The sequence below is a fragment of the Rhinolophus ferrumequinum genome, chromosome 11, assembly GCF_004115265.2.
Source record: "Rhinolophus ferrumequinum isolate MPI-CBG mRhiFer1 chromosome 11, mRhiFer1_v1.p, whole genome shotgun sequence".
Classification (NCBI taxonomy): Eukaryota; Metazoa; Chordata; class Mammalia; order Chiroptera; family Rhinolophidae; genus Rhinolophus; species Rhinolophus ferrumequinum.
Window position 1 is genome coordinate 41,614,595 of NC_046294.1, and position 27,370 is coordinate 41,641,964.

A 27,370-nucleotide genomic window follows, 5' to 3' on the forward strand; every position below is an offset into this window, starting at 1 on the left:
ATTTTAGCCATTTAATCCAGTATTTCATTGTGGAGGATGCCCCATCAAGTGCAGGATGTTTAGCATTCTTAGCTCTGTCCATTAAATATCAGGGACACCGCCCAGTCAGAGTGATGCCAAAAACACTCCCACACATTTTCAAACACACTCCAAAAAGGCAGTATTTATCCCAATTGAGAATCATTGGTTTAGACTTTTTGTTCATTATCATCCCCCAAAGAAGCCCTTTTAGACTATTTTTTCCCTACTAGCTCTGATCTCATTACATTTTAATACCACAAATATGCCATATCTATAAATAACATGTATATGTGTGTATGTGTGTATATGTATATTTATGTACTGCATTCTTTAGAAAGCCATTATTGCAGTATATAAGAGTTTTTTTACCCTAAAACTAATTTTCACCCCCTTGGAAGTGATAACACTCCCATTGAGAATCACTGGTCCAGACAAAGGTAATTGCTTACGCTGGTCTCTATATCCTCAAAGAAGGATGATTGATAACTCATTAAAGTTTTTCTCAAGGTTTTTACTAAAAATCTATGGACTTGGGTTTGACTTTAATTTTTTAACTGAAATTTTTGATGAGATAATATGTAGAATCATATGCAAATGCAAAAATGATACAGAGAGTCTTTGCACCCTTTGCCCAGTTTCCTCCAGGGGGTAGCAAAATTTTGGGGGTTATTTTGCAAAATTATAGTATAATATCACAACCATCATGTTGACATTGATACAATCAGTCCATCTTATTCTGATTTCCCCAGTTTTACTTGTACTCGTGTGTGTGTGTGTGTGTGTGTGTTAAGTTCCATGAAATTTTATCACCTGTGGGATCATGTACCCACCACCAAAGTCAAATCGTTGAAGAGTTCCAACAACACAAAGCTCCCTCATTTGCCCTTTTATAACTATACTCACCTCTCTCCCATATCTCCTCCTTTCCCCTAGTCCTAAGCCCTGACAACCACTAATCTGTCCCCCATTTCTATCATTTTCTCATTTCAGGAATGATATATAACTGGAATCACACAGTACGTAACCTTTAGGGAGTGATTTTTTTCACTTATCAAAATTCCTTGCAGATTCATCCATATATCAATAGTCTGTTTCTTTAACTGCCGAGTAGTATTCCATGATACGTACGAAATAGTTTGTTTAACCATTCACCTGCTGAAGGACATCTGGGCTGATTCTCGTTTCGGGCTATTACAAATAAAGCTGCTAAAAATATTTGTGCACTGGCTTTTGTGTGAACATAAGTCATCATTTCTCTGGGATAAATGCCCAAGAGCGCAATTACTGGGTTGTATGGTAGTTGAATTTTATTTTTAAGAAAGTGTCAAACTGTTTTCCAGAGTGGTTGACCATTATTTTGGTCTTATATATATTCTACCCATTTTCTAATTGGATAGTTTGGTTTTTGGCTCTAGATACTAGTCCTTTGTCAGACATGTGGCTAACCAATATTTTTCCCAGTCTCAAGCTTCTTTTTTTTATCACATGGGTTTTCACAGAGAAAAGTTTATAATTCTGATGAGGTTAAATTTATGTATTTTCAAATTATGCTTTTGGGGTCAAATCGAAGAACTCTTTGCCTAGCCCAGATCCCAAAGATTTTCTCCTATGTTTCTTTTTTTATTCCAATTAAAGTTTATTGGGGTGACAATTGTTAGTAAAGTTACATAGATTTCAGGTGTACAATTCTGTATTACATCATCTATAAATCCCATTGTGTGTTCACCACCCAGAGTCAGTTCTCCTTCCATCACCATATATTTGATCCCATTTACCCTCATCTACCACCACCCCCCTTACCCTCTGGTCTATATTTCTTTCTAAAAGTTCTATAGTTTTATGTTCTATATTTGAGTTAGTTTTTTTCACTTTGAATTAACTTTTGTATAAAGTGTGAGACTTAGGTTGAGGTTCTTTTTTTTTTTTTGCCTATAGATATACAATTGTTTCAATATTATTTGTTGAGAAGGTTATTTAACTTTCATTTTAATCTAGGCCAAATTGAGGGTATTTGAGGTTTATAATCATCCTCACGCCCCAGCCACACATACACACACACACACACACACACACACACACACACACGGAGTAAACAGCATAGTTTGTTAATAGTCAACACAAGCATACATATTTACAACTAGCTACTAATGATCTGAAATAGTAATATTAAATCTTTTTCCAAAAAAAAATTTTTTTGCCACGTATGAGTATATCACAGTTAAAGGTCTAATACCCATAATATATAAGGAACTCTTAAAAATTGGAGAAACAGGTGCCAAACAACTGAGAAAAATGAGCAAAAGTCATGAACAAACAATTTACCCAAAAAGAAAATAAAAACAGTTCTTAAACTTATGTGAAGTTGTTCAACTCATAAAAAGAGACATGCAAATGAAAACTACACTGAAATACCATTTATCAGCTATCAAAATAGCTAAAATTTTACAACTTGGCACCACATTGTGTTGGCAGGCTGGGGAGATATAGGCACTTTCATTCGTTGCTGATGGGAATGCAAATGATACAACCTTCTGGAGGGAAATTTGTCAGTATTTAACAAAACTGTGTATGTGTTTATCTTTTGTTCTAAGAATTTACTCTGAAAATACACCTGCAACAATACAAAGTTATATATGCACAAATTTATTCATTGCATCATTACTTGTAATTGCAAAATAGTGGAAACAACCTAAATGTTCATACATAGGAGATGTGTTGAATAAACGAAATTGTATGCACACAATGGAGCACTATGCAGTACTAAAAGAAAACAGGGATGGTCTCTATGAAGTGATACAGAGTGATTTCCAGGACATATTTTGCAAATGAAAAAGCAGGCTGAAGAAGGGTATATATAGTGTTCTACATTTTGTGTGGGGAGAGAAAACAAGAAAATGATATGTATTTACTTAATTGCAAGAGGAAATTGAAAAAAGATAAACCAGAAACTAATGAGAATGGTTACCTGCAGAGGTGGGTAAGAACGAGGTGGATAAAGCAATGATACTTCAGTGAGAGTAACTTTTTATAGTTTGAAGAGTGGAATCATATTAATGTTTTAAATATGGTGTTTCCCTGAAAATAAGACCTGGACGGACAATCAGCTCTAATGTGTCTTTTGGAGCAAAAATTAATATAAGACCCGGTTTTATTTTATTATATTATATAATACTGAGTCTTATATAATATAATACAAGACCAGGTATAATATAATATAATATAATATAATATAATATAATATAATATAATATAATAATATAAAACCAGGTCTTATATTAATTTTTACTCCAAAAGACGCATTAGAGCTGATGGTCCAGCTAGGTCTTATTTTCAGGGAAACACGGTACTTTAAAAAAAATTAAGTCAAATCAACATGGATATCAGTTTTAAAACTCTAAAATAAATCAAAAAAATTAAACTACTCATAATTTAAAAGAATAACATAAGGAGGGAAGAATAGCATACTAAAGGAGGGAAAAGAAGAGAATTCAGTAATTTTTGAACACAGAACTGGCTATGTGCCTTCAATCTAAAGACAAAAGAAGTGTAAATAAACAATTCTACTTATAGGCTTGGTACTTGGAGTGGTATAGGTTAGCCATTCTGAAACTACTTTGTGTGAAAAACAAGATTGAAATGGTGGAAGCCAGGTTTTTCACTGTGAGCAGCAGCTGTTACAAACATAGAATGGGAGAAGCTTAGGATGAACGCTGTAGTGTAGGACTGAAATTAGAGATATGGGATAGGGGTGTGTGTGTGTGTGTGTGTGTGTGTGTGTGTGTGTGTGTGTGTGTGATCTATATCTGTAAGCTGAAAGGGCCAGAAGCAATTATATGCCAGTAGCAACGAACACACCTACTACCCAGATCTTTTAAATATTATTCCTTATAGAAATAACAAGGGTTCCTTGGAGAAATGGCTGATTCCAAGGTAGAAGCAAGAAGGGCCTAGACTATCTGGTCACAGAAAGTAAAGAGGTACTCAACAAAGTATAGGAACATGTCAAAAAACACAGAAGCCAACCTGAGGGCGCTCCCACTAGCCAAATCTGGGTCAATGTAAGTATCAAAATAAATAGTGTTAGTAGTGACTTATAATCCACTGAATAAAATAAGATCTATAAGTGTATACTGATCTAATTAAATACATGAATAACTGGGAGGTAAGGTAAAGAGCTATCTTATAGAATTATGACAACTAATTAATACAGAAGAAACGATGGAGTTAGAAAAATGACCATTTTGTTAATCACCATAGTAATAACAGATTCAAGTAAGAATTATCAATTGATACTAAAACCAGTGGGTGATAGTTTGATAAGGAGCAGGACATTTACACAGTTTTAAAGTATCTTTCCACAAATTACTTAATTAGAAAGGGGGAAATGAGAACTTAACAGTGGAGAAACCTGAAGGACACTACCTTAAGCAAGGGATCACAGTTATTATCCCGTGACAAGGCCATATTACATCCCTTCCAAAACAATGTTTCAAAAAGGACATAGCATCACGGCTGCGGTGTGAAAACTAAAAACACATGATCTAAATCCTGTCATGAGGAAACATTACACAAACCCAAATTGAGGGTAATTTACAAAATAACTGACCTGTACTCTTCAAAAATGTCAAGGTTATGAAAGACAAAAGCCGAAGAAATATTCCAAGTAAAAGAAGATGGAAGAGACATGACAACAAAATGCAATGTGTGAACCTGGATCAGATCCTGGACCGGGGTAAAAATAGCTATAAAGACAATTGGCAAAATTTGAATTTGGACCATGGATTGGATGACAGCATTTTGTCAATACTAAATTTCCCAATTTTGATCATTGTACTGTCATACGAATCACAAATTACATGTCCTTTTTCTTATAAAATATACACCGACATACTTAGGGATAAAGGGATATCGTGCCTTCTTACTATAAAATTATTCAGATATATTTATTTAGAAAGAGAGAATGATCATGCAAATGAGGCAAAGTGCTAATTCCTGGTGAATCTGGATGAAGGGTATTTTATACTATTACAATTTTCTGTACATTTAAAATTATATCAAAATTAAAAGTTACAAAAGCAACTTTTTCCACCAGTGGATTATTTTCTTAGATGAAATCACACCTGGAAGCCCAATATGTCCAACATATAAACTCAACAGTTATTCTGAATGAAATGGGGATGATGGATCCAGAGATGTGCACACTCAGACCCCCTCCCACCCTTCACAGCAACACCTGAAGGTCAAGACCATGGAGGCTTGATGTTCGCTGCCACACCCTCTCCACAGGAGCATTGGATGTGCCTTAGGCGGCACCTCTGGCCTCATCCCTGTCTGGATCTTCTTTCTAGTCACCTCTGCGCTCCAACTTCCTCTAACCTATGGTCTCCATGCTTATCGGCCTTTTCCTAATATTTATGCAAGAATGCCAAATGCCAAGAATTCTCACTCTCTGTCTCTTATTGCCGCCTGTCCATGATGCTCAGAGATGTTCTTTCACACAGAGCTCACAGCTATTTCATTTCTGCTTCCAGCCGCAGCTGTCCATACTTACACCAAGTAGAAACTTCCTGAGGAAGTGAGTGCACTGTGTAGATCCCCTCCAGCTCTCCTTGCCCCTGTAAAATACCACTGACTGCCAGAGTGGAGGTCTTTGGCATCGGGCAAGGAAAAGTTAACTTATATTCATTCCTTATGGCTCCTATAACAAATTACCACAAAAGTGGTGGCTGAAAACAACACAAATCTATTCTTTTCCAGTTCTGGTAGTCAGAAGTCCCAAATCTGTTTCACTGGACTAACGTCAAGGCGTTGATGACTGTGCTGGTTCCTTCTGGAGGCCTAGAGAGGAAAATCCATTTCCATGCCTTTTCCAGCTTCTAGTTCCTGCCTGAGTTCCACGGCTTGTGACTCCTTCCTCCGTTTCCAAAGGGAATCACTCCAGTCTCTGTTTCCACCATCACTTTGCCTTCTGCTCTGCTGTCTAGTCTCCCTCGGCCTCTCTCCTGTAAGGACACTTGTCACTACATTTAGGGCCCACCCAAAGAGTCCAGGGTACTCTCCCCATCACAGGAGCCTTAACAGACTCACATCTGGGTCCCTGTTGCCATGTAAGTCACAGTCACAGGTTCTAAGGATTAGGACGTGGACATCTTTCAGGGCCATTAGTCAGCCTACCACAGATACCTAGACTGATTACTGTCCAACAGCCTTTCCTTACTACTCACACACCCCCAGTCTTTAGGATTGTGTGCTGTCTTTTACTGAATTGTTTCCCAAAGTGCACTGACTCAAGTTCAAAACTGCTCATTTGCAACAGACATTGTCTTACTTTTGCTGCTCTGCTCCATTGTGCTTCCTCCCTGCAGGTGAAGTGACTGAATTTGTGTCTGCACAGCTCTTCCTACACATCCCTTTATCAACTAAATTGATGAAGTGTGTTGGTCTTGTATAGCCCTAGCCCGGGGTGGAAGCTCCTGAAAGCAAGAGAAAAGGAGTTGAGCAAAAAGTTCTGCTAATTTTCCAAGGCTATGGCTGGGGTGGGCTGAGGTCTCCCCGGGAGCCCTCATCAGCAACAACCACACACATAAATCAAGAAGGAACTGAGCCACGGCGCTCCTGTAGAATGAAGAGAAGAAGGCACATTGGCTCGTGTTTGGGCTGATTCTAAAATATATGGGAATGAAGGCCTTTGGGGTGATGAATTTCCTTTCAATACTGTCACATCTGTCCTGGAGGTTTAACCTCTGCGTTTTGGCTATAAAACCAACATTATTTCTGCAAACTTGACACCAGATGCTGTCAGGGAGATATAGCTGAAGTGATAAAATTCTGTTTAACAGATTTAATGAAGCAAATACAAACTAATTAACAATTTTGGAATTGGGATTAAACACTAATTCTTTTAAATCATAAAAACTGAGATAAAAAAAAGGAAAAAAAAAGTTCTCCCTCAGAATAACTCACAGGAGCCATCTGTTTGTCATTAAGAAAATGGCTCAATTGATAGATTTTGAACAAATTCTGACATATTTTTATCTGGATTTGAATGTATTATGGACAGCCATCCCAGAAAGAAAGCACATTGCTTTCTGGATAACATGTCAATCTGGGCTTCCCTGAAGCCCCGGAAAACAAGCTATTTGTGTACTGATTCAGAAATAAGGAAACAAAGAATGAAATGATATCTCTATAAATTCTGCTTGAGACATATGTTTCCAACCATCGGGAAAGAAAGACGGCCTGAGGTTCTTTCTAACTTTGTGCAATAGGCACTGGTAGGACACAGCCCTCTTACTGTGCCTTCAGTGTCATCTCCAACGAGAGTAGAGGGGCCTCGTCTGCTACCATTCTGAGACTTTCCAAATGAAGTGAAGTCCAAGCTATGAAATTGTGGAAACTGCACTTGTCATTCTCCCATCTCTCCACCTGGACACTCTTGGCCTCAATAAACAGTCTAATTCTAGAACACAGTTTCCAGAATTAATCCCACCATGATTAGGGTTGTGTGATAGGGGAGAATTCTGTTTGCTCTGGCCTCAAATTCAGTTGATTTGGCATCAAATCAGCTGATAATCCCACTCAGAGCAGCTCCTGAGAAGACCTTGGCTGTGTTATAAGCTACCTGAGGATGGAGAATTTGGTATCTCCTGTGCCTAGCCCAAAGACTTGCATATATATACATATATGCTCAATTAATAATGATAATAATATTACAATGTATTGAGTTCCTATTATGTGCCAGCCAGATACTGTGCTATCTCGTTTACTCCTCTCAACATGATAAAATAGATATTATCATGATCCCTACTGTATGTGTGTATGCGATCATTCATTCATTCACATCCCACTTCATTCTAAAATATATTTGAGATTACTTTATAGAAATATAGCTTTTCCGACTCAATTGAGAATATTGAGTTTTAGGGAAAATAAGGGTGGAAAGGTCAAATTGTTAAGTGCATTGTCAGTTCAAATGAGGTTAGCAGCAGCACTAGAAGAGGAGTTTGAAGTATGCCTTGAGGTTTTGTACTTGAACTCCTGGGACAGGCAGGGCTATGGGCAACTGGTTCCAGGATGCAAGTGACAGTCCATCCTGGACTATGATAGGCATTGATAGACTGGCCAAAGACTATGGAAAGGTGAGCTGCAGGTGAATCGAGCCTATCAATAGACCTTTGGGGACAGGCCCCATGGATCAGGTGTAAGCTGTCTCAGTTTCCCCCATGTAGATACATATTTGGAGTCTGAAAACAACATGTTTCAGCAACAACTCAGAATGCTTTACTGGGTTTAAGGGTTGCCACTGCCAGTCACAGAGCTGTCCATACATACTCTTCTCCTCTGCCCACCTTGTAAAAGACAACCAAGTTCATGGGTTCCTGGTAGTTGTTTGAACATTTCCTGGGTCAGAGTTCCTTCCTTACTCTAAACGATCCTTTACAACCAGAATCTATGCAGATCTTTTGGGCCCTCCAATGGTTATTATCTAAAATTTTCCTGAGGATAAACATATACATTCAAACATAGAAACGGCATGAACATTTTTCAAACTAGAATTTCCAGTCTGTGTCTCTGGACAATGAGGGACCAGATTCTTCTATGTAAACCCCCATTCCTATGCCCAGCACCAGGCAGGACGGCAAGTAGTCACTGTCACAGAGGTCTGGCAGCACGAAACCAGACCCAGAATGATAGTGAAGGGTCAGAATAGCTGAGCTGCCTCAGTTTCCCCAGTAAATCTGAGAAAAGACCAGCTCTAAGGAGATACAGATTAAAGCTGATAGAAAATGATTTGGGCACCCTCTGATAGTTTCAGTCCCTAGTCCTTCCATTTTCTATACCAGAGACAGCCATGCCATCAGGCTTTTCATGCTATTGATTTTCAATCTAGGGCCTTTGGATATTTTCTCTGGGTTCGTGAGTTTTTGACTTTCTTTTTAGTTTTGTGTTTTTATTTTGATGAAACGAATCAATATAAGTATCTTGTGGATCACCTGGCTGACCAGCTCAAACCACAGAACATCTACATCTGCATGTAGATTTGTGTTTCTGACAGCAGAGGGGCCAGACAGAACTGCTTTAACTGTCTCCAACTAGTGCAAAATAAACAGGATGGGCTTCAGCACAAAGTATGATCATTACCAACTGAAGAACAAACGACCTCACTACATCCTGTAAAAATAAAGGTGTCATGACATTTATAATAGAGGTTTTGTAGAATAGAGGAATTTTATTAGCTTTGTGGATTTTGTTTATGTTTTATAAATTTTAAAAGTCTATCTGAATGTTAACGCTTGCACAGTGTTGTTCAAATATGTTTAAATATTAAATATGTTAAATATGTTTAAATTTATACATTTTTTTGGTTTTAAGGAGATTATACTTAGTTAATATCTACATATGTAAATTAAGATAATAAAATAATTGGTCAGCATTTTTTTCCATTAAAGGGGGTCTAGGTATCACTTAAGATTGAAGCACTATTATTTTCTGAATATTATATCATCAATTCTCTAATACAGTGGAGTTTGCCCCCTATTTGCCAGTGGGTGTGGCAAATATTTTCAATTGGTCAAACTAACTTCTTTACTGTTTTCTTTACTTTTTTTATGGCCTCCTTATTCATAATCCTTTCCCCTGAAGAATTCTGAAAGGGCCAGTAGCTCGAATGAGGAAACTGTTTATCTGACTACATTAACTATTCTAAACAGGAACAGAAAGTTCTGGAAGGTCTTCAAGGTAAGTCCTCAGAGGCTAGCATTTGGTCAGAGGGACAAAGCAGAAGCCCAGCAGCACATGTGGGTAGAGTTAGATGCACCCAGGCAGCAGGACAGCCTTCATACTCATCCCCATGATTACTTTATCTCCCCCCACCTCCACCACTGAAAACAGCACTAGCTCCGGAGCCTGCAGGAAGGATGCTGGAGAGGACAGAGACTTAAGCTGAAATCCATTTACCCCAGCTATGACGTGGTCAGGGTTAGGAGGCAGAAGCCAGACTAGTGAACTCACAAATCGATTGCTGGCCACAGAGAAAACAAATTATTTTAGACATAATTAACAATGAAACACTAAGGCCATCCCAATAAAACATCACATTATTTTTGACTTGAGTTACACTAAAGAAGGAAAACAAGGATCCATGAGAAGAAATTGTTGGAATGTTAAGGTTTTGCCCTTAAGTCCCATCCATGACCCCTTAAATGTGGCCCTGCTCATGGACAGTGCTGGGATCTGGGGTAGGAGTGCCACTAGAGAAGGGGTGACAACCAAGGTCAACAATGCTTACTCTGGGACACTGCCCAGGGCTGCTATGGCTTACCTTGAAGCAAATATAGAGTCCAAGAAAATAATACGAATGAAGGAGACGGACAAGCTTGAAGTCACAGGCACACTAGGTTTATATAGTAAATGCATATGAATATTTTTTAATCCACAAAGAAATACGCTTGCCACCATTTTTCATGAAATACACAACCCCTTTTTGGTCTATCTTTCATTAATGTTACTAAAGACATGGATAGAGAGAAATAGTCCTTCTCTATCATAAGGAGAACAAGAGTACAAAGGCGATGCAAACGATAGTGGACACTTTAAAGTCAAGAGACGATTGGGAATGGTGGGGACGGTGCTGAGCCGGAGAGCACTCGCTCTGTCTACAGACAGCAGACCCTGCTCTGGCCTGCTGAAGCGACTGTATGCTTTGCTGAGGCAAGGGTCAGTTCTGCTCAGCATTAGTTCCAGGGGCCTGTAAACGAGATGGAGGATGATTGCTAGAGGGACATCCATTCTTCAGATGTGGGCCAAGCACTGACCCATTTAATCACTTTGCTGCCGGGCCTTTTTTCAATATTTATCAATTAACAACCTGTAACCAGTAATAGAGGTAGATTCCAGATGCAGAACACCATTATATGTCCAGCCACCCATAATAAGGCCATTCCCACATCTTGGCCAATGGCCCACACTAACACAGCTCTGCTGATGTGGGGATAATGAAATTTTAACAAAATGAAAAATCCAACATAATGCCAACTATTGATACCTTCTCATATTAATAGGTAGCACTAATCTTATGTAATAGAATCTGTCCACTTTAGCAGGCACTTCATTTCACAGCTCTTCCCTAGTTTCTTTAATTGTCCCCTCACCACACTGACCACCATCTGCTGGTTACCCTCGAATTTGTCATCACTACTACGGTGGAGACTAGAGGACCAACAATGCACATGACAGCACAGAAAACGTAGCCCCAATCAGGATGCTAGGGCTCTCCTCTTCTCTCACCTAGAACCACCCCAAGAGGGGAATGAACATAGCAGACCTCCCTTTTAGTCTAGCACACTCTTACTCATCCCTTCAGATCTCAGCTTAGGTGCCACTTCCACTAGGAAGCCTTCCCTGCTTGTCTCCTTCACCTCAACAGTAAGCACTGGATTAAGTGCCCTCCATCTAGGTCCCCAGGCTGTTGCTTTGCCCATCAGTTAACATTGCCCTCTGTGGGCTCCTTCCAAGCAGGATCCTGGCATTTCCCAGAACAAAGCATAGAAAGCATTCAAGAAAAAGTGCAAATAACTGAGTGGACTATTGGATGGATGGGTGGGTGGATGGGTGGATGGATGTTGTCTGCCTTCTTAGAGGTTCTGCCGTACAGAAGGAATGTTCCCCAATATGTTTTAATAGAGATCTCTCCACAAGATGGCGCTCATAATTTTCCTAACACGGTTTCTATAAAAAATTTTCAAATTTCAAATTTTAAGCTTAGAACTATTATATATGTCTCACAGTTAATGTAACTTATTTGCCATACTGTCCATGTTTAACGTTCCATCACATTTCACACAGTTATACACATGTTCTTTGCCCTGGGACATCAAGACATGACCCTGTGGAATTATTTTTGACATTGGGTGGGGTTTGTGTCTTGTCTGATTGCTACAGAGTATAAGGAACAATGTCAGTCCCTAGATATTACAGGAAACGAAGGCATTGTTCTTCTACCATTCCATCCACAACGAAGAGTCAGCAGAAAAATGAAATGTTGGCTTAAAAAAGCCATTAACCTTTAGAAGCATGAATTTTGCCTTAATAAAATAACTTCTTACAGTGCACAGTGCTTTATGCCATAGAAAGCAATTTCACATCATAATAACAGTTTTTGAGCTCCTAAAAACCATGCCAGGCACTTTAGATTTATTATCCCCTTTTAACCCTCATACCGACCCTGTGTATTAGGTCTTAATACCTCCCATTTTACAGATAATAAACTGGGGTTTCAGAGAAAGGATGTAATTTGAAAAATTATATGAGTGGTAAGTGGCAGAGCTATAACTGAGACCCAGGTTTGTCTCTACTCTATATTAATTTGCTTCCTATTATTCCGTGATACAAGCCATTTCTGTGTTAAGGAGAAGGTATTAAGCCATAAGGGAGAAAGGGAACTGCCAGGCATAACTCCCTGTTATGTGCCTGCTGTCTTCCTGTATCCATGCGCGTGCGCACACACCTCAGAGCAGCTCTATAAGGAGAGACATACTTACTATTTTCAAGTACTCATAACACGCCAGGCACACCACCAAGGGCCTTCTCATACATCATTTCATTTCATCTCTATCTACTTCTATGAGGATACTATTATCCCCATTTTATGGACGAGGAAATTATAGCTCAGAGAAATTAAATGGTTTATTGTATGTCACAGAGGACCCAAGTGCCAGGGCTAAAATTCAAACTCAGTTCCATTGGACTTCAAAGCTCTGTGTCACTCTGAGGTTGCTGGAGGCTACCTGAGTGGGGATAACTCGGGAATTCTGGGCAGAATTCCGAGAGCTGCCTTTTTATCTGTTCTTATCAAATTGCCCGCAGTTCCCAAACATTCCTCTGGGCCTTTGCATATTCTATTCCTCTGCCAGAAATGCTCTTCCCTACAGAGTCTGCCTGAAAAGCCTCTACTCACCTTTCAAGACCTAGCTCCAGTGTCATTTCCCCCATGGTGCCTCCTCTGGCCTTCTCACTAAATATATACACGTATGCTCACAGCATATCCATTGTGCTTCCTCTAAGTCCTACCCCCAACAGAGCGCGCACGCATACACACTCACACTCACATACACACTTTCATCTTGTGGCTCCTTATATAGTAATACATATCCCACTGCATGGTGTCAAGATCTGTGAAGGGTCTGAGATTTCCCCTTCCTGGAAGCTAACAAGTGGACCTGCCACCGTTTCTTGGATGCTGACAGAAGACACGAATTCTGTCTTCACCCTCTATCTCTAGCACCTGTAAGAGTGACCTGCTCGTAGTAGGTGGCTCCATCAATGACTGCTGAATGACTGAAAGAATGAGTTCAAAGTCCACATCTTTGATGGTATGTAGCTATGACGACAAAGGTTATAGGCATATCTGTGTGGAAGTGAAAAAGGGAAAGTCAGTGAAGAAAGACATGTGCAACAACAGCAGATGGAGTCTGTGGGGACTGGAAGGCTCCTGTCCATGGGCCAGTTGGAGGGCCGTTGTATACCTGTAAAGTCCCCAGCTCGAAAACTGAGGAATTCTGTGTGTGTGTGTGTGTGTGTGTGTGTGTATACATACATATATATATACACACACACAAATGCACGTGGCACTTACTTCTGTGCCAAGCACTGGCTTCATGAACTTTATGCACATTAATTATGCTCGTTTTCCCAGCCTCTGTGACTGCCACAGGGAACTGAGTTGAATGCAGCAGGATGATACTCCGTGACTTCAGAGGCTGTCTGAGAAAAGGTCATAGAGTATTGCCAGTTTCTCTTGGGAAGCTTTGGAGCCTTTAGCCAACAAGAAGTTTGACTATCCCGAGGCCACCCTGCAGAAAGATCACAGGGAAAGAGAGGGAGACATGCCCCAAGAGTCCCTGTTTCAGATCCAGCTGCTTAAGCGTTCCCAAGCCACCCTCCCCGCCGACTGTGACTCTGCATTCTTGTCTCTTCCAGATCTTAAAGAAAATGCTTTTCAGTTTTCCACCACTGAGTATGGTGTTAGCTGTGGGATTTTCATATATGGCCACAGGCTGGCAGAAGTCCAGGGTGGGCTTGCTATCTCTTTCTTCCATCAAAAACTCATGGCCTGAAGGGATCTCTCTTAGAGCTACACTGTGCCAGGTTAGGAAAGGGGTGACGTGAGTAAAACGACAATTTTCTTCATACGCTTTCTTTTTTTTTTTTTAATTGGGGTGACAATTGTTAATAAAATCACATAGATTTCAGGTGTACAATTCTGTATCACATCATCTATAAATCCCATTGTGTGTTCACCACCCGGAGTCAGTTCTCCTTCCATCACCGTATATTTGATCCCCCTTACCCTCATCTCCCACCCCCCACCCCCCTTACCCTCTGGTAACCACTAAACTATTGTCTGTGTCTATGAGTTTTTGTTTCTCATCTGTTTGTCTTGTTCTTTTGTTGTTTTTGGTTTATATACCACATAACAATGAAATCATATGGTTCTCTGCTTTTTCTGTCTGACTTATTTCGCTTTTTATACCCTTTCAATGTGTCTTTTCTGGTTACTGTGCTCCACTGGGGTGCTATAACCTCATCTGGATTCTGGAACTCTCTTAAAGGTATGTTTGTGCATGCATGGTTGTTAAATTGGTGTTGGGAGTGGGGGGGCAAGGGCTGATTGTTACTGATTTTAAGGCACTGTCCTGGAGTGGTTTGCACTGCTACACTAGATAACGGAAACAGGTTTTAGTCCCCTATGACATAGGTGCTCTTATTAATCCCTAACCACTGCATAAACTGCCTCTCCATTTAAGCCCATAAAACAAAACCAACTAGATAATCCTGATCATATGCCAGATTTCCAAGTCACAAAAGCCTACTAAAGATGCCTGCCTGTTTCAAAAAACGGCTGCTAATGCTTCATTGTTCTGTTCATTCTGCTTAGTGTGAATTAGAGGGTTGTAGCACTTTCAGCTCTTCCAAAGTATACATACAAGCAGATTCATGTGAAGCCCGGAAAGACCTCACGTCCATGGCAAAACAAAGATGAAGACATACGAGCGCCCACTCTTTAGCCATCATACCTAGACTGGTGGTGAGAAGAGTCTAAACAACAATGTTACCAGTCAATCTGTAGTATTACAGGTTGGGAGTACAGCTATAACACAGAGCCTTATTTAAAACACATTATTGAGGGAAGAAGCATGCCTGATAAGTAAATTCTCCATATCAGGGGTCATCAAGCTGGGGCCTATGTGTCAAATCCCACTGGCCACTTGTTTGTGTAAATAAAGCTTTATTAGAACACCCAGCCAACCTATTCGATTGCATATTGCCTATGGCTGCTTTCAAGCTGCAACAGCAGAATTGAGTAATTTTGAGAGACTATATGGCCCACAAAGTCAAAAATATTTACTATCTTGCCCTTTAAAGAAAAAGGTCATCAAATTCTGCACTAGATAAGCGACACTTAGCTTTCTTTTTTTTAAATTCTAAATATCTCTCAAATCATTTAACATGTTCTTTCATTATTGTTTTTGAATTTTTTATTATGAGACATTTCAAACATACCTACATAAAATTAGACTAAATAGTAAATAACTCACTCATATACTTAACACTGAGATTAAGCAGATGTTGCCATATTTGTTTCAGTTTGACATAAAAATTAAAAAAAAAAATACAAACACAGTACCCCATCTCTTTCCCTTCCTTCCATCCCAGACATTATCATTATCTTGAAGTTGGAGTGTTTCCTTCCTATTCACATTTGTGTCCTGTCACTGCAAACTTACACAATTTGCTACAGGCTCGAATAATTTTTGCATAAGTACTATCACATTGTATGTATCTTTTGGTAATATTTTCCCACTCAGCATTATCTTTTTGAGATATATATATATATATATATATATATATATATATATATATATATATATTTCATTCACTTTAATTGCATCATGGAATTTCATTTTATATATAAACCACAGTTTATATAGCATGGTTATGTAACAATCTATTGAGGGACAATTCAGTTGTTTCCACCTTTTCTCTATTCTTAACAGTGCTGTAACAAAAAACTTTGTTATACATCTCCTTGTGAACAAGTATATGAATTTCTCTGGAGTATGTTCCTAGGAGAGATTAGCTGGTCAAAGGCTTAAGTGTGAGTAATTATCTTCTGTCCACCTTTCCAGATACCACTCTCCACCTTTTTCTTTCCTGCTCTAAATTCCAGGAAGCTGAGTTATGCGGACTCAGCAGCCTTCCTTGCCTTCTGCTTCCCATTGTGTTTGGCCAATGAAGAAGGCCGAGGGGAAACTGGAAGGGGGAGGAAAATGAGGTCAGGGTATTTATTTTCCCAGATCCCTCCCTGTGGGATTGCAACAGACTGGATAGTTTCCTCCAGGAGAGGTCACAGACTGCCTTCTTCTCACAGCCATTTCTGCCTTCAGGGTCCACTAACTGCACCCTCAAGCTTCCTCTTCAGGCCTACGGGTGGTAACATCCCAGTAACACTAGTTCTTAGGGACTGCACTATTTCTCGTGCTTTTCCTGCACCTTGTCCACAATTTTCTAAATGATCCCATTATTACACTCTCCTCAAATTATCAAACTTGAGTGTGCCACCTGTTACCAGCCAGAACCCTGGCTGATACAACATACATCTTCAACTTTACAGAGTCTATAAATAGCTCCCCCAAATAGCTGTATTTATCTGTACTCCCACAGATTTGTGTATGAGTTCCTACTACTTAAAATTCTCTCCAAAACTTGATGGGATTTGATTTATAACTTTTGCCAATAACGATGAGCATGAGCATTTTTCTATATGAGTGTTGGTCATTTGGGTTTCTTCATCTGTAAGTTGCCTGCTCATATTCTTTTTCTGATAGTCTGGCTTTTTCTTTTTCTTACTGATTTAAATAAGCTCTTTAGATATACTGAATGCTAATTTTTCTTAGACTGAAATAAATCTTCCAATTTAGGTCTTGTCATTTAATTTGATTTATGGTGTGGTTTCCATTTTAAGGTGGTCCCCATTGTCAATCTTTTTCTAGTTTTGCTTTGTATAAATTACTTAAGAAATTCTTTCCTAACCATAAAGCCACAAAAATATTCTCTTACATATTCTTCCAAAATGTTTATAGTTTTGCTTTTCCATTTATATCTTTATCCTACCTGGAATATATTTTTGCATTTGGTGAATGGTGGGGATGTAATTCTATTTTTCCAAATAAATAGTTTAATGATAGTACCTTCTATTGTTACCAATTTATAATGCCACATCTGCCATATTCCAAGACTCCATGTGTATAAGGGACTATCTCTGGGCCCTCCTATGGGTTTTTCTATCCCTCTCCCAGTAATGCACAGTTTCAATAAAAGGCTGCATATCTGGTAGAGAAATATTCTACCACCTCCTCCCAAACCTACTTCTTCTTCAAAATTATCTTAGGTCTGCTCTCCTGTGTGCATTTCAGGTTTTTGATAACTCTATATCAGATCATGACAATTTTTTTCTATTTCTAATTTTCTAATAATTTTAATGAGAACAATATATTAAAACTATAAATTATATACAATAGGTTATACCAGTGGTGCCAAAAAATGTATACACATGACTTGCATTCACCTTTTGTTATCGGTATATATTGAGTATTAGTTATAATACAGTTTTTTCCTTTCTTAAAAAGTGTATACATTTTGGGGGCACCCTCTGTATATAATAATAAACAATGTATGAATAAATCGACAGAATGATTTTTCTGCATTAAGAAAATCATATGACTTTTCTTTTAATTTGTCAATGAGGTATATTATAGTCTCTAATATTGATCTGTCGTTCAATTCCAGAGATAAGCCTTATTTCGGTATATTATTATTTTTAATACAACCTAGGATTTTTGCATCTATATTCATGAGTTTATCTATAATTTATTTCTTGTGTTATCTTTAACCCATTATTTGTTAAAACAGTCAAAAGTGGTAGATTTCTCTCTTTTTGTATTATCTGAATTAGTTTAAGAGGGTTATCTGATTTTTGAAGATTTCCTAGAACTCTTCTGTAAAAACACCTATGCCTGGTAGCTTTTGAATTAGATTATTAATTATTGTTCTAGTCCATTTAATAGTTATAAGTCTAGTCAAGTTTCCTGATTCTTGTCAAATCATTTTTGTATGATACATTTTTCTAAGTAATTATCTATCTCACCAAAGTTTTCCAATGCACTTGGCAGAGAAGCAGCTCTGCCGCGGCAGCATGATGACCTTGCACATTGCCACACATGAGCAAGGCTTCTCCACGGTCTGACCTCTATCTTTACAGAGCACCCTGTCATCCTCCCCAAAACATGGTCAAGCTAGGCTGTCTTGTGAGGAACTATCACAAGGCTGTTTACAATCCACCGCTCTATCTTGCAGAGCACTCCCTATTTTGCAAGAGGTTGCCATGAGACAACAATGTGTTGCTAAAGAATGAAACTCAGGCCTTCCATCTCCAAATCCAGTAGGCTTCCATCTGTTCCACACTACCGCTTGGTCATCAGACGAAGGGCTGAGCCCACCTGAAATAGCCCCACGCCCAAGTGCTCCTGAATCCATGTTTCCGCTCCAAGGTCAGGGGCTGGCTGAGGCTTTTGTCCTGGGGAACAGGGATTAAAGCCATATCCGTTGCTATGCCCCTCTCTAGGTGGGTACAGTCCCTGGCACAAGGCCAGGCATATCTCAGGTGCTCAGAAATCCTAGGCGATTGACATGGATTGGCTTTTTGATTTGAGGAGCCTCCGACACAGAGCACTGCTGACTCGGGGTATCACAGCTCCTTCAGTGCCTCCTGCATTAGGACCTCTCTAATGGGGAATTATGGAAATGTGCTGCCTGGAGCTATCCTAATTAAGAACAACCTGATCTTGACTGTAGCCTCTGAGTGGACTCTTCTCCCCATCTCTCTTCTCTCCTTTCCCCCTTGACAGCTAGCGGCAGAATCTGGCTGCCTGTGACAAGGCTTTCCTTCTCCAATAACACTGCTGACAGGTTTGGTTTGGAAACAGTTGAGCTACTTGGGGATGGCAGCCCTCCAGCCAGCATGAGGATGCAACCTAAATTAGTACGTAACACAGATCTCGCTGCACCTGTGCTGCCCCAGCTCTCAGGAAACGCTGGGGCTGAGGTTGGAAACAGGCAGAAGATAATCAGGTTGGATGTTCTTGCCAGCACCCAGTCTCTTAGTTTATCCCAGCCCGGGAATAGAGATGGGCTCCCTCTACCCCCACCACCTCCTAGCTCCACTCCCCAACCCCAGGGCAGGCTGGGCTTGAGCCCCCAAGGGGAAAACAGGTATAGCCATTCTCTCTGTGTGTGAAGAGACATCTTATTAGTATTCTCGGGGCCACAAAAATCTTCCCAAGCCAAGATTACAAACCCCAGCCCAGAGCCAGACCCCCCTCACAGCTTCCTGTCAGCCCAGATTCCCTCAATCAGATTGTCCCTGGATTCTCTGTCCATCACCATGCTTAGCCACTTGTCACATCTTCATTCAGCAAACATTTACTACTGCATGTAAGATATTGACGTTCTGTGGTTCCATGTCCTTGCCTCCTCTCCCCTCGACACACATACACACACCCCTACACCCCACACACACACATTACAATTTGAAAGTCAAGTATTTATTAAACTAACAAGAGAGTTTTCAAAGAAGCTTTGAAATCATCAGGTATGACTCATCTTTCAGTTGGTGGCTTTTGGTTTCTCTGTTCCCCGGCTTCTCCAGGGAGTAATTAATAAAGTGCAAACAAATATTTAAATAATTTGTGAGCTCACTATTTAAAAGCGCTAGGGGGGAGCTTCTTGTAATGTTATGACTGCTCCCTAAATCATCTGTGGGTACAGCCCCCTTAAACAGGGGGACACTTGAATAGAACTCCTACTTAAACAAGTAGAGCCATTAAACTTCACCTGGCAGGATAAGCTGAAGAATATTATGTATCCACTGTCCTTGATATATTCAGCTACCCTAACTGGTTCACAAAGGATATCAAAAACCCTAATCCAGAAAACAGATCCTTCTTACCTGGGGCCCTCGCTCTGCTTCTCCTACCTACTCCTTTCCAACGGCTTCCTAGTTCCCTGATCAATAATTCTTTGAGTGTGCTTCCCGGACGGGCAGCATCAGCACCACTTGAAACACATAAGAAATGCAAATTCACATGCCTCACGCCAGGCCTACTGAATCAGAAACTCCAAGGTTGGGGCCCAGCAACCTCTGTGTTAACAAGCCCTCTAGGTGACTCTGATGCACGAAGTTTGAGAACCGCTGCCCTAGGCAAGGGCTCTCACCCTTGCTATGGGTTCTGCAACCTTAGCAAGGTCTGCAAGGCCCGCCACAGAGACACTGCTGGCCCACAGTAGCCTTTGTGTAAATTATAAACAGAGCTTCCTCTGGAAGGATATAGCTGAAAGCATGCGCTAGCCAAGTGGAGCCATAGCTGCACGTCAGCCCCTCGCCCCCTCGGCAGGGCACCGTCATAAAGCGACCAGCCTGTGCTGTCACACATGGATGCCTTGGCCCCAGGACCAGACCCTCCAGCCTCATATCCCACCACTCGCCTCCTCACCCCATGCTCCAACCACTCCAAACATTTTACGCTTCCTTGAACACATTGCGGTACTTCGCACTTCCTTCACGCCTTTGCCCAAGCTGTTCTCTCCGGAACGCCTTTTACTCGTTTTCCACCTAGAAAACTCCTGCAACCCTGAAGACACAGCTTGGTCATCACCTCTCCCAAGAAATCTTTGCTGGCTGCAGGAGAGGCAGATGCCACTCCTCTAGGCTCCCTCGTCCGACTTCACCTCTAATGTAACCCTTGCTTACTGCGTTCTAATTGTTGGTTTACTTGTCTCCGTCCTCCTTGAGGGTAGGATCTATGCCTGATTCGTCTTTGTGTCACAGTATCAGTGCAGTACGTGGCACACAAGGACAAAATACCGAATGTTAATTCTGTGCCAGGCTCTCAGCACCCAGAGATACAGTGAAGACCATGTCAAACAGATCAATGTCGTGGAGCTGATTCATAATTAAGTGAATGGTACAAAGAAACAAAAGGAGAGAGGAAAGAAGCGAGGCTCTCACCAAAATGGTAGGAGGCAATTGCTTTTCTGAATGATTGTACAAGTAGCCTTAAAAACAGGGTGACTTCCTGCTCTGGGAGGATGAATTCCTGTTTTCTCCAGATTCACTTGTGAAGCTGAAAAAGCCAAGACCAGTCCCAAGCAGGAAAAAAAAAAAATCTCTCATGGGAAGAGCTGTCCTCCCACAGGGCTTGGTTTCACCCCAGCCACTGAAGAGCCATCTTGCAGTCCAGAATGGCCAGTGCCTTCCCCATGGCAGCCACCGCCAGAAGTGTAAATAGAGATAAGACCAGATGGGGAGTCTTGATGTCTCCCTTCCTTGAAATGAAGGCTCTAATCGCTCTGTCAAGACGCAAATCAGGTTGGCATACCCCTTCTCAATTAGCATCTTATCTAATTACAAGACACGAATTACAAGTTTCTGCGCACTGCGGAAATGCAATCATGGGGTTCCTTGTGGACGCCATTTGACTTCTGGAATAATTTCTACACCTAGGGAGCCATGGAGGAATAAAATCGGGGCTCCATTTATATGCAGAAAACATGAATTTTCTCAAAGGGAAAGAATAGGTTTGAAAGTAGAAGGGAAGAGATGCTGAAGAGGCTGTTGCCGTCATCAGGAAGGGGAATGCACGAGGGCAAGGCAGTGGGGACGGGGAGATGATCTAGACAGAGAGACAGACGTCTGGGATGTAGAACTGGAGGTGGGAGACAGAGCAAGAGGAATAGGAGGGAGACAAGGGGTCTAGTCTGGATTCTGAAGGCACTATAGGAACAGCCAGGGCTACATTTCTGATAGATGGACTTTATTAGCACGGTCCCCAGCCTGAGCCTGGTTTGTGTGTGTGCATACACACACGCGTGCACACACACACACCGACACATGCGCGCGCACACACACTGACAGCCCAGCTCCACCTCCCTTTATTGACAGGACTGTGCTATAAAAGCCTCCCCTTTGGAAAGCTCAACCAAACTAAATCAAAGACCCTCTCTGTAATCACAGCTTCTTCCAGTTCTCACCGTAATGACAAATTGTGACCCTTTGCTCCTGGCGCCAAACAGCCACTCCTGGGCCAAGAAAGCAGATAGTGTGGCCAAAAGACAGGAGATAAAAGAAGCTCAAGTGTGGTACTTATCCAGGGTGCTGAGAAAGGGCAATTCTCGTATCCTTACTAAAATTCAGAGTGGACACACAGAGACATGAACAGAGATTTACAAATACATGTAGCAGTATACAGAGACACTCCAACATGCGAGAAAGAGAGAGAGAGGAGAGGGACAGAGAGAGAGGACGGAGGGAGAGAGGGGTTGAGAAAGAGAGAGGCTTTCTCACTCATGGATACACACAAACACAGCGAAAACACAAAATCGCACCCACAAACCCATCACACAACAAACAGGTACTCTCTGACAAAGGCACATAAATATAGTCACTCACTTAAAACTAGAGTTTTGAAATAAGTATTCAGAAAATTAAAGCAAAAAATAATTAATGTCTGTTATCTGGATTTTTTTTTTTTTTTAGAAAAAATGAATTGTTTCATTAAAACATCTGCCTATAATTCTGAATCCTCCCCAGCTATAAAATACCTTGTATTTGCATGGCACATTTTTCTTGTCAAAGAAAATCCACAAATATTATCTCCTTAACACCTCACAGGGCTTTTTTGTTTGTATTGTTTTTGTAATTTCCAAATGTTCTTTGTGCTAGATACCAACTGTTAGCACTCAGCGCTATCCCAGCCCTTCCAGCAATTCCTGTATCACCAGGAACTGGAAACCAAAAGACTACATTTCCCAGGTTCTCGTTCCAGCAGGGTTCTGGTTTTGATTCCACCAATAAGAGATTTGGAAGGTAGAAGAGAAACAGAAGCCATTATTGCTCCCCAGACATGGGCAGGCAGGTGAGCTGCTTCAGCAGCTGCAGGCTGGAGGTTTTGCAGTGGCTTTTAGACATTCCTCCGTGAGTCACCCACCTCAGTGCTTCAGACAGCTGATCATTGCTGGCAAGGGGAAAAGGGGATTGGTAATTTTTATAACTAATGTAAAGCTCTGATTTTATAGAAATTTAAGCAAAAAATAAGGACACATTACTGGAGCAGTTCAAAGAATTGAAGAAGATAAAGAAGTAAGAAGTTTCAAGAGCCACAGGGGCTGTTGTGGGCTGAAGTTCCCAGAAGTGGTCTCGTAGATGGATATCAACCTGGAGGAAGTTTGTTAGGGACGGCTGTGGAAGGGAAAGAATGCCTTGTCAGAGGGAGAACCTAAATGCGAACCTGCCATACTTGACAGAAGCTCCTGGCCACCCGGAGGGAACTGTGAAGCTGGGGTGACCCTTCAGGGCGGGGCTGAGCATGCCAAGCCTTCATCCCTGCAGGCTTATCAGTGTCCTTAGTTGATGCAAGGAGGCCAGGCATTGATAACTCACAAGGCGGCTCTGTTCAGCTGAGGTCCCTGCCGGAGACGGGCAGCTCAGAGCCTTCAGCCAACAGCTCCCAACAGTCCTTCATTCCTGTCATGGACTGGAAGTGTGTATCTCGCCTGCAAAATGTATATGTTGAAGCCCTAACCCCTACTGTGACTGTATTTGTAGGTAGGGCCTGAGGAGGTAATTAAGGTTAAGTGAGGTCATAAGAGTGGCGCTGTAACCCAATAGGGCTGGTGCCTACTACGAAGAGGAAAAGACACCAGAGTTCTTGCTCGCTTCCATGTGAGGACACAGGAGAAGGCAGCCGTCTGCAAGCCAAGGAGAGAGTCTTCACCACAACCCAACTAGGCTGGCATCTTTTCTTTTTCTTTTCTTTTTTTTTTTTTTTTGATAAGAGAATTTTATTTAAAGAAAAGTCACAGAGCTTAACAAAAGTTTTGTTAGTAATAATTAACAGAATTATGAGAGGTTTAATACATATCACTTGTTATGTGATACACATTAAAATCTAGTTTTCTACCTATATCCATTAGATTTTTTAATCTTTCAATTTTTAACAAATCTAAAAATAAGGCCGTATACATGGAACAGGTTTACTAAATACTTTTAACTTATGCTTCCTTCTACATCAGATACTAAAGCAATTTTAAAACCATCTGCAAATTAAATGGCCTTTCCATTTTAACTCCTAAATTTAAAGGAGGTAAGCACCAAATAGATGCAAAAATGCATAAAAGAAACGGTCATGAAGTTTAAAAGAAAAATACTGCATTAGCAGTATCATAAATTAACAAAGAATTTTCAAAAAAAAACAATATTGCAAAAGTAAGGTACATTAAATGTTTTATAATGATTAAGTCTAGAATATTTTTACTTGCATCCTTGTCCATTCAGTTTAAAACACCAAAGTACTGACCAGAATATCAAAGGACCATTTTAAAATGAATAGTAGATCGCAGCATGTGTCATTTTAAGGATAAAAGATGGACTATGCGCTTTAATTTGCAAAGAATGTTCTTCATCCCAGTGATACTCAATGTTTCCATTATTCTTGATTCACAATCCAAGGTTCTTTAAGTACTGTATGAAAAAGAGACCATCTTGTTACTGATGGAAAGCTTCTAATCTTACCCCGGTTGGATCTTCTGGATGTCTCAAAGCAACTCCATTATACAGGAGCAGCTCAGCACAAGGTGGCCAAAAAGAATCACTCTAATATTTCATGCAGTGTCATCAGCTGTGCAGTTGATTCTTGAATATTTTTCTTTTTCTTTTTAACATTTCTATCACGCAAAGGAAAGTGGTCTTCTAGAAACTCACTCAAGGTAACCAATTATAGGTATCCTTATATTCTTTTGTATCATGCAGTTTAATTTTCAGCTCATTAAAGATTCTTGATTCAGAAAGTGTCACAATGTGACGTTTTCATTCACTGTGTAGTACAATAAGAGATTCCAATATCTGTTGCTGTTCATCCAACCATGTTGCTCCCTTTCCAACTCTTCCTTTAACTTTTCATTCTTTGAATGCATAGTAGATAGTACCAATTCAAGATCACATCTCAATTTTTGGAACTCTTCCTTTCCTAATGTTACCAGAACTTCTTCATTCAGTGGAATTACTTCAGAAGTTTCTTTCTGCCATTGACTGAGTTCAGCAGTAAAACATTTCACTTTCATAATTAATAATGACAGCTGAGCATTTGAATCAGTGAGTGTCTCTCTCCCAACAAGTGATAATTTATTCTGACATTCTTCCATATCTTTCTGCATTTCTTCACATTTTTAAATAAGTTCTTCTTTAGTATTGGTAACATCTTCTATATATGTAGTACTATCTGGATCTAGATCTTCCTGACTCACTGACATGTGTTCTGGGATTTTCTTAGCCTTTTAAGGAAAACACTACAGCATCCCAGACTTCAAGTCTCCTCAGCCGAGCGTAGACATGCCTTCCCGGCCCAGGACCCATGCGTGCTCTGCTTGCTGATTGGATCCACCCCAACCAACAGGCTGGCATCTTGATCTTGGACTTTTCAGTCTCCAAAACTGTGAGAAAATTAATTATGTTGTGTAAGCAACCCAGTCTATGGTTTTTGATATTTTTGTTTGTTTGTTTGCTTTTTGCTTTTTAATGGCAGATCAAGCTGACTAATACAATTCCTGAGGGAGAATGTGGGCAGCACAAGACAGGTTTTGGTCTTCCTGGACCAATCCTGAGGCCAGATTAATGAGCTACTAATATGATTGACTTTACCTTTGGCCAAATAGGCCATATTATCAAAAGGAAAGGTGAGGGGAGAGATGCTGAGCAGAAAAAATGAACGAGATAGGACACCCTTCATTTTACTCATTATTTACTCAGTCAGTTCCTAATAATTCAGCAATGTGACATTAAGCAAGTCACTTCATCTCTCTGCACTTTGCTCTCCTCATTTTGATACAGGTTAGCTAGCATGTCCTTAGGTAGAAAGAGAGGTCCCTGGTGGAATAAAGAAAAGACAGTCATATCCTAAAGCTCCAGGTTTTGAAATCACTCCTTCACTCCAGGACATAACAAGGCCTTGAGGTTAATCATAAAATTCCTTTTGGCCTGACAAACGGAGCTGATCTGATAGATAAAGAGTGGGTTACTTTGCTAATTCCTTCAGGATGGGCAAGCAGAACAAACCTGGTAGACAAATTTCATTAGAAGGCGCCAGTTCCCTTCTTCAAACAGTTCCCTTCTCCAAATAGCTCTACTTCCCCAAACAGGCAAGGGAAGGTATAAAAGTAAGAGCTTTTGCCTCAGTCACTGGGCACCCCCCATTCGGGACCCCCTCTCGCTCGGGAGCTGCAACCTCTTCTCCTGCCTCTAATAAACTATCCTGTTTTTAAAACTTTTTGCCTCTCCCTGGTCCGTGTTTCCATTCTTTGGCTTCACGAGACACGATCCCGGCCCACACTCAGAAACTGCCGGCAGATCCAACATCACCCACATCAATTTGTCCACTGGAGACGGCAGTGGTTGTAGTGAGAATAAAGGAGGTAAGGTATGTGGTAGGCCTGCCTAGCACAGGGCTGGCACACAGTACATGTCCAATAAAAGGTAGCTTTCATCACTTTTATTATCTGGATGCTGCTATAAGAAAATATAATTTTGCATCTCTAACGTCTGAGCCAATTCGAAAACTTGGAGGAAAAGCAAAATCTCATTGAGGGCAATTAGATTTGCCTCCAGTCCCAAAACTCATAAAGTTACCTGGAATACACATTTTTCAGATACGGAAACATGCCCCAAGACATAAATAACTGGCCCAAGATCCCACAAAGAAGAGGTAGAGCTGAGGTCAACAACCCTGAACTCTAACACATGGCCCAGTGCCCCACTCAGCTGCCCCTCCACCCACCCTGCCATTGTTTCCACTTACACCCTCAACCAGGCTCTTAACTCACCCCAGCCCAGGCTTGCGATCTCTCTTTTCTCCCAGACATACAACCTGGATGGTGAAACCCAGGGCTTCTCAGTGAGCATTGCTGGGATGGAATTGAAACCCAATGGGATATCTGGAAACCAAGTGGGTTATCTGCAAGTAATAAACTTCCAACTGCTTGTTCATTTGGCACCCAGTGGGGTAGCACAGATTCACTCATCTCTCTTTCTTAAGAATCAATAAAAAGTTAGTGATGCATTTAACAGAGATCAAATAAATTAAATTAGGTTCCTTTTTTAACCTTTTCTGGGGCTGACACTTTGGTCATATTCCTAAAAGTCACTCCAGGTCAATCTGACCAATCACCTGGTAATTGCTTTTCA

General features: G+C 40.6%; 1 pseudogene; it reads right to left on the minus strand.

The window, feature by feature from the left end:
• Positions 1-24,679: 24,679 nt before the first annotated feature.
• Positions 24,680-25,347, minus strand: LOC117031301 (centromere protein K-like; annotated as a pseudogene).
• Between the last annotated feature and the right edge of the window lie 2,023 nt (positions 25,348-27,370).